The sequence below is a fragment of the Wolffia australiana genome, chromosome 3 (genome assembly GCF_029677425.1).
Source record: "Wolffia australiana isolate 7733 chromosome 3, ASM2967742v1".
NCBI lineage: Eukaryota > Viridiplantae > Streptophyta > Magnoliopsida > Alismatales > Araceae > Wolffia > Wolffia australiana.
Genome location: NC_135837.1, coordinates 9,040,842 through 9,049,957, shown reverse-complemented (window position 1 = coordinate 9,049,957; position 9,116 = coordinate 9,040,842). Strand labels below are relative to the sequence as shown.

The 9,116-nt window shown below is 43.2% G+C and overlaps 1 non-coding gene across 1 annotated transcript; it reads right to left on the bottom strand.

The window, feature by feature from the left end:
• Positions 1 to 3,300: 3,300 nt before the first annotated feature.
• LOC144701549 (small nucleolar RNA R71) lies at positions 3,301 to 3,409 on the bottom strand. The gene has a single exon (XR_013581042.1). It is a non-coding gene; the product is annotated as a small nucleolar RNA R71 (small nucleolar RNA).
• Between the last annotated feature and the right edge of the window lie 5,707 nt (positions 3,410 to 9,116).

The following is a 9,116-nucleotide window of genomic DNA, read 5'->3' as shown; positions in this document are numbered from 1 at the left end:
GCGGGCGTGTTGACTCCGGTTGACCGTGGTGACGCGTTCGATGCTTAAGTGTTAGCGTCCTCGCCATCAATTCCCCTGGGGTGGGAAGAACTCGACTCCGTTGAGTAGACATCTGAAAGCTCTAGCGAGGTCAGTAGGTCGGGGCGCAGGCAAGCCAGGTCTTCCTCTGTAACCCACGTGTCATCCATCTATGCCTTGCCCTGGCAACGAACAAGAAACTTCCGCACCGTTCCACCTTTGGTGAAGGTGATTACTTCGTCCAGTATTTCCTCGATGATTTCATGCCAGTCATAGGGTAGTGATGGGGGAGTGGACAAGTCAAACTCGCTCACCAGAAAGTCCGAGGGTAGAACGTGGCTATTAGATGAAGGAGGTGGGGCTTTAAACGCAACTAAATCCGAGATATTGAAAGTAGTGCTTATTCCCCTCGAGGAGGGTATGTCAACGGCATAGGCATTTTCCCCAACTTGTTTGAGGATCGAAAACGGCCCAGCACTACGAGCATGAAGCTTAGTAGCCCGTTTGGAAGAAAATCTTTCCGTCCTAATCCCCAACATCACCATTTCACCTTCTTTAAATTCACGAAAACGACAGTGCAAATCTGCGGATTGTTTATATGAGGCATTACTATTTATAATGCGTGGACGGATTTCCTCATGCAGACTTCTAATATGATGCGCAAATTCATGACCGTTATCTGAGACTCTAGCATGCACCAACATAGGTATAAGGTCGGTAGGGGTACAAGGGAGATGACCATGCACAATCTCAAATGGACTCATACTAGTAGTACGGTTGACTGACGCGTTGTAAGCAAATTCGCCACGCGGAATGACAGAATCCCAAATTCACCTTCTTTAAATTCACGATAACGACGGTGCAAATCTGCGGATTGTTTATATGAGAAATTACTATTTATAATGCGTGGAGGGATTTCCTCATGCCGACTTCTAATATGATGCGCAAATTCATGACCGTCATCTGAGACTCTAGCATGCGCCAACATAGGTATAAGGTCGGTAGGGGTATAAGGGAGATGACCATGTATAATCTCAAATGGACTCATACCGGTAGTGATGACTCTCAAATATGTCATCAAATAATTAAACTTTTTAGTTTTCATTCATCAAAATTATAATGTTAATTGATGCTAATATCATGCATATGCATCATTTTATGAAATCACTAACCCCACTTGATCCTTTGAATCAAGTGGAATATATTTAACATTTTAGGGTTAGTAAACATTCAGAGACAGGTTAAGAAGATCAAGGAAAGAGAGGAGGATCGAGAGGAGCGGGCAAAAATTCAAAGAAGCAGAAATTACGAAAATGCCCCTGAGCATGACTTAAGAGAAACCTATAAATACTCTCTTGAGAGTTGATTTTAGGTTGTCCAGAATTTTCTCTAAGGAAGCTAGGGCTTGGAGAAGAAGGTGTTCTGCAGACCCTCCAGTAGCTGATGAGCCATTGGAGCTGGGAGGAGAAGCAAGCTGAAGAGTACCCGCTCAAGAAGATCGTCGACTCGCCGGACAGGACGTGACACGAAGTCGGAGTGATTGAGCTGGTTCAGCTTTGTTTTCTTCTCCCTCTTGGACAATCTCAGTTGGGGTTGACGCACTTTGCAAGGTTCTTCAGCAGTTGCCAACCAGAGTTGTTTTGTTTAATTCGAAGATTTTCTTGTTGTTCAGAGTTCATTTTCTTTTACCTTTTCTGTGTTTGATTTCATCCGAATCTTAACTCATCATGCTTAATCGATTCTCTACATAACAATCGGTGAGGTCTTGCTCAGGTAGGAAGAACATAGCCGCTGCCAAGGGATCTGCGCAGGATCGACCAGCACACACCGCTGCGGCGTGAGAACTCAGCGCCAAGCAGCGCGTGCATAGATCCGCGCGCAGGCCACGCCAGCGCGCAGCAGCGCCTTAAGTAGGCTCGCCCGCGCGCAGCAGCGTCTTAAGTAGGCTCGCCCGCGTGCAGCAGCGCCGTGAGCAGGCTCGCCCGCGCGCAGCAGCGCCGCGAGCAATCCAGCCCGCGCGCAGCACTACCGCGAGTAGTCCAGCCAGCGCGCAGCAGCGCCGCGAGCAGGCTCGCCCGCACGCAGTAGCGCCGTAAGCAGGCTCGCCCGCGTGCAGCACTGGTGCGAGCAGTCCAGCCCGCGCGCAGCAGCGCCGTGAGCAGGCTCGCCCGCACGTAGCTGAGCTGCGCAGGCACCAGCTGCGTGCAGGCGCCCCCACGGGCACTCCTACACGCAGTTGAGGTCGCGGGCAGGTCAGCCTGCACGAGCGCACACCTAGTGTTTGGCATATTGCCAAAGCCGTAGGCGTGCACTTGTAGACAAGGAAATATTCCCTTATCTACAGGCTTACTATCATTAGTCTTGGAGAGGAGTTGCCTGATTTTGTTAGAGATTCTTTCAGACTCCCTCTCTAAGGAAATTAGTTGGGCATTCGTGAAGATAACTTCTCCAATTCCAGTGTTGACATACAATTTGATAAGTGAACTGCATTGCAAAGAAAATCTCTGCTGTTTTATCTGCTCTCTGAGGATCGACCCTTACTTGCCCTAAGGCTATGAGGTTATAAGTATTGTTGAATAAGCTCAATCCTCACACTACATTTCTGCTAAATAACCAGTAAAAAATAACATCAAAAATTGAGTTTATCAACTGGCGCCGTTGCCGGGGAGCACGGTATTACAGTAGGAATTTTTGTTTTTCTGAATCTAGAGTCGTTCTTTATTATGCTCTTAAGCTGAAGGACTTTAAAATCCTCAGCCTATCGTTTGTTAACATTTTGCTGAAGGTTTATGGTAGTTACATGCTCAGGAGCTGGTGAGAAGTCTGCAGGAAAAATTATTAGAGACGCCACTCCGGATTCTACAGTTAAAGAACCAGAAATTCAGCAGAGAACTATGGCTGAAGAGGTTCATCAGCTGCATGAGAGGAGGAGGACCATGCTGGACAGGTCGACATCGTCGGGAAGCCTACGACAAACCGATGTAAATCTGAACATCGGCGATGGTATTTCATTTCGATACGACAATGCATTAATTAATTCCATGCCTGAGTTTAATAGATTGCCTGCCCAAAACCCATTAGAATTCCTTGATGATTTTCATATTAGATGCTCGTCTCAAAATGTTCCCGGAATATCTACAGAAATGCTTAAAATGAAATATTTTCCTTTGACGTTAAAAGATAAAGCATTTGCATGGTATCGTAATCTAGGAATTACTTTTAATTCTTGGGAAGAAATGCAGGGAAAATTTCTGCAGAAATTTTACCCTCTCTCCAAAACCAACTTTTATAGAAGAGAAATTCCCAATTTCCATCCCCATGACGGAGAAGCCTTTAGTGAATCATGGGAGAGATTCAATGACTTGTTGAGGAAATGTCCTCACCATGGCATTGAGCAATGTCAATTAGCTCAAATATTTTATGAATCTCTCGCTGATTTTATGAAAAACAAAGTAAATCTCGCTCTGGCGGAACGTTTTATACCGCATATGAGGACGAAGTTTTCGATATTTTGGAGAGAGTTGCAGAAACTGACTTGCAGGAGATTGGAGCCAATCAGAATGGGAGAAACCTGCAGCCAAAAAGAGCAAGAGTTCTGCATGTCAACACCAAGGAGGGGGAGCTACAAGCGGGTTTAAGAGAGACCAACCTGAAATTGGAGGAGCTCACCTCCACCTTGAAGAACGTTTTTTTAGGTAATTCTCCCATTGTTAAAGCTAAAATCTGCTCTCTCTGTTTTAGCAGGGAACATGAAGATGGAGCTTGCCAGTCCATGGAGGAAGAAGTGAAAGCCTTCAATCAACCTCAACAACCATGGGCTGGCCAAAAAAGAGTCGGATTTCAAAGTGGAGAGAGCTTCACCCAAGGGAACAAAGCTCCTTTTCAACACCAATTTCAGCAGAAGCAGCAGTTTCAATCAAGACACCAACAGCAGTATCAGGCTCCCTCTCAAACTCAACCTGATTTCTCTACACTAACCCCGGTTATTTCAGATATGATCGAGAAGCAAAATCAGAAGTTGAGAGCGGAGATGGAGATGCGCATGCAAGTCATGATGGAGTTCCAAACGAAGCAGATGTTGGAGTCCCAAGAACAGATGAGGAAGCTATTGGAGAGCTTCAGACCTGCACCACCTGAACACCAAGGTATAACTCTAGAACCCCATTGCACATCATATAAACTTCCCACGAAACCGGTAATAAATCCATGCAACCTACATCATGTGCAACACTCCATTCATGATGATGCGAATGGAGAAGATCCTGAAGTTCTAGCAATCTCAAAATTGAGAAATGGAAAGGAACTTCAGGATCCTTATCAGAATTCTATAGAGAATTCTAAGAAGGGGAATGAACTAAGAGAGGAAGAAGGAGAGGATTCTCCCTACGTGGAGGAACCTCTACCTTCTACGAGTGGGCAACATGTTCCTTACCCTTCAGCTTTAAATAGAAAAAAACCGACTCTTGATTATGAAAATAGATTACTTGAGAACTTTAAAAGAGCCACCATGACTGTTACTGTAGAGGACATGCTTAGGTGTGCACCCTCCCTAAAGAAATACCTTAAGGATTCTTGCACCATTAGGAAGCCTATGGAAGTAGTTAAATTATCTGAAAATGCCTCTAGCATTCTTAATGCCATCCCTATTAAGATGAGAGACCCCGGAGCCCCTTTCATTACATGTGAAATAGGAGGAAATACCTTTTCTAAAGTTTTATTAGATACGGGAGCGATCATAAGCATCATCCCAACGGCATTATATGAGGAGTGTGGGTTTGGAGACTTGGAGGAAATACATATGGATTTACTCCTAGCTGATGGAACTGTTAGGCAACCCGAGGGAAGGTTAACCGATGTCATGATCACTGTAGAGAATTGCGAAATACCTGTAGATTTTATAGTGACTGATGTAAAGATATTGGGAAACATTAGCTTAGCTCCTATTATCTTAGGAAGACCATTTTTAGTTACGGCAAAAACGATTATGGATTGGGAGAAGGGGACGGTGGAGTTTAAAATTGGAAAGGAGAGAGTCCAACTTGATATATCAAAACTGATGAAGTGTCCCTTAGGAAGCAATGAGGAGTTAAAACTGTGGACAGAGGATGAAGGAGAGAATGTGGTTAAGGAATACTTGTCACAAGTAGAGGGTAGAGGGCTAGAAGAAGAAATCATAGACTCCCCTTCGGTAGAGGTAGGACCAGAACTGAAACCCTTACCTTCATCCCTCAAATATGCATATATAGATGAGAAGAAAACCCTACCTGTAATCATATCTTCATCACTAACTCCTGAACACGAAAAAGACTTGCTCGAGGTACTTAGGGAGCATAAGAAGGCTCTAGGTTGGACATTTGATGATATTAGAGGAATTTCATCTTCAATCTGTGAACATAGGATATTTCTGGAAGAGGAAACCAGACCTTGTAGAGAGCATCAAAGGAGACTCAACCCTTACATGAGAGAGGTTCTTGAGAAAGAAATTATAAAGTGGTTGAATGCAGGAATAATTTACGCCATATCCGACAGTAGATGGGTAAGTCCCGTACACATGGTGCCAAAAAATTCTGGAATTACAGTGGAAGTGAATGAAAAAGGGGAAGAGGTGGAAAAGAGATTGACCACTGGATGGAGAGTATGTATTGATTATAGGAAGCTAAACAAGGCGACCAAGAAAGACCACTACCCTCTACCCTTTATGGATCAAATATTAGAAAAGTTGTCGGGGCAACAATATTTTTGTTTTCTTGACGGTTATTCAGGGTACAACCAAGTAAACATCCATCCTGATGATCAAGAGAAGACAACATTTAGGAGTCCCGTAGGGACATATGCCTTTAGGCGTATGCCTTTCGGGCTATGCAATGCCCCCGCCACATTTCAGCGGTGTATGAATGGCCTCTTTTCTGATTTAGTAGGAGAATGTCTAGAAATCTTTATGGATGATTTTTCAGTATTTGGACCTACCTTTGCAAACTGCCTCCTAAGCCTCACCAAAGTATTGAAGAAGTGCATTGAGTCCAACCTTGTCCTAAGCTGGGAAAAATCTCATTTCATGGTGCAGGAGGGAGTAGTGCTGGGACACACGGTAAGCAACCGTGGATTGTAAGTGGACAAGGCCAAGATCGAAATCATCCAGGGCCTTCCACCTCCAACTAACCTAAAGACCCTTACGGGTTTCCTCGGCCACGCGGGTTTATATAGACGTTTCATTCTTGACTTTGCTAAAATTTCCAAACCTCTTACAAATCTTTTATCATCTAAGAACAATGAGTTTGAACTAACACTAGAAGCTAAAGATGCATTTTATAAATTTAAGGAAGCCTTAGTTAATGCGCCTATCTTGCAAGGGCCCGATTGGACCCTTCCTTTTGAACTAATGTGTGATGCTTCTGATTTTGCAGTAGGTGTAGTGTTAGGTATGTGAATCGACAAGAAACCTGTGGTCATCTACTACGCCAGCAGAACCTTAGTGGACGCGCAGCTAAATTATACTACTACCGAGAAGGAACTGCTGGCCATTATTTTTGCTTTAGAAAAGTTTAGGTCTTATTAACTAGGTAGTAAAATAACTGTTTTTTCGGATCATGCAGCTATTAGATACTTGTTAACGAAGAAGGAGGCCAAACCTAGGTTGATTAGATGGGTGCTTTTATTGCAGGAATTTGATTTAGAGATCAAAGATAAGAAATGGTGTGAAAATGTAGTACCAGATCATCTCTCTCGAATAATGAGCACCCAACCTGAGATTATAAATGATGCATTTCCTGATGAATATGTCCTAACCGCACAAGGAACATCGCTTCCTTGGTATGCGCACATTGTCAATTTTTTGGTTTCAGGAAAAATTCCCACAGGATGGACGTCTCATGAGAGGAAGAAGCTGCTTAAGGATGCACGATTTTACTTTTGGGAAGATCCGGAGCTATTCCATCAAGGCCAAGATCAAATTTTGAGGCGGTGTGTCCCTGAGAGCGAGCAAAGAAGCATTTTGGAATTCTGTCATTCCAAACCCGGAGGGGGACACTACTCGGCCAAGGTAACAGCTCATAAAGTTGTTGAATCGGGTTTCTTTTGGCCTATATTATTTCATGATGCCCAGAAATTTTATAATACTTGTTTAGCATGCCAAGCATCCGTCAACATAAATAGGAAAGATAGAATGCCCCTACAACCGATCCTAGAAGTATAAATATTTGATTTATGGGGAATCGATTTTATGGGACCCTTCCCTAGTTCTAATGGTTATGAATATATTTTGATGGCTGTCGATTATGTCTCCAAAACCAATGACAGTAAGGTAGTGACTAATTTTATTGAGAAAAATATCTTTTATAGATATGGATGCCCACGAGCTATCATTAGTGATGGAGGTTCCCACTTTACAAACTACAACTTTAGGAACCTCCTCAAGAAGTTTGGTGTCCATCATCGAGTCACTACTCCTTATCACCCTCAACCCAATGGCCAAGTTGAATTGTGCAATCGGGAGGTTAAGAAAATTTTGAGGAAAATAGTGCGTCCGGATGGGAAAGATTGGTCTAGGAAGCTAGACAAGGCATTATGGGCTTATAGGACCGCTTACAAAACTCCTCTCGGCATGTCTCCCTTTCGACTTATCTTTGGGAAGGCTTGTCACCTACCACTTGAGTTAGAACACAAGGCCCTGTGGGCTATTAGGAAACTCAACCTAGATTTGGATAGAGCCGGCAAGCATAGATTTCTTCAATTGAATGAGTTGGAAGAGTTAAGAAATGAGGCTTATGAGAATTCGAAGATTTATAAAGCCAAGATGAAGATGTTTCATGATAAGAGCTTGAAGAGACGAATTTTTGTAGAGAATCAAAAAGTATGACCCCTAGATTAAAACTCTTTCCAGGAAAATTGAAAACGCGATGGGATGACCCCTTCCTTGTTCAGCAGGTTTTTGAGAATGGAGCGGTTACCATTTTTGATCCTACATCTCAAAGACAATTCACTGTGAATGGGCAACGGCTCAAACCCTACTTAGAAGAAGAAGATCTTAATAGCCCCATGAATATTACTTTAGAAAAGCCACCGCACGAGAGCTCATGATCTGATTAGTTTTTGCTTCCATTTCCTATTTTCTCTGTTTTGTTATTTTGCTGTGTATTGTTTTTGTTTTCTTCATTTTTGTTTCTGTCTTCGTGTGCAGCTACTCCTATCCAAACTAGGTACACCGTCACTGGACAACACGAATGCTGATCGCCGCCTTTCCTTCCATGGTTTAATCTCTCTTTCTCCTTTCTCTTAATTATGATTTGTCATGCAGGAACATGCCTTTTTATTGGGGGAGAGGGGAGTACAGTTGCATGCATCATCCATTAAAATTTTTCGTTTTGCATTCACAAACCATGGATATTTGATGATCCCAGGAGATGCTTGTCCAATGATATGCATGATAATTCGATTCTTTTCAAAAGGGTAGAGGTGCAAGAATGGCCAGCTAAGGAAATCCTAGGTGAAGTAAGCCTAGCTAGGTGCACTATGATACGTACTATTACATCCACATCTCGTACCATTATATTTCTCTCACCTCACCACCGACTTCGGGTTGAGTTAGCACTTACATGCACGAAATTTTTAGCTTTAGTGGAGAGTAGGGTTAGTGCTAGCTCATTGGCAATATTATTATGATGTGAGTGAAGCTCCCTGAACCAAGAAGGATACAAAACTTCGTCGGGGGAATAAGCTGCCAGTCTGCTAAGGACGGCACATGGGTAGTGGATAAGCACCACCAAATTATAAAGTGAAAGCTGCATTGCGCAAAAAAAAAACAAGCAAAAGCTTGCATCATAGTTACTAAAGTTGATTGTCATCAAAAATGACCAACAAGCAGCAAATGCCAAAGAAAATAAAGGTAGAAAAGTTGTCTCCCATGTGTTTGAGCCGATGCTACTATAGCCAAAGTATTGAGCTACCATTAGCACCGCTCTCCACGCCTTGTTTAGTAGTGCGCTTGGAGTGTTAACTCGACCTTACTCCATATACTATGTACTTACTATATGTACTCCGTAGATCAAGTGCACTTAGTTGAGGTAGAAGGCTGAGATAGATCCTAAATTTCTCCTATGCTG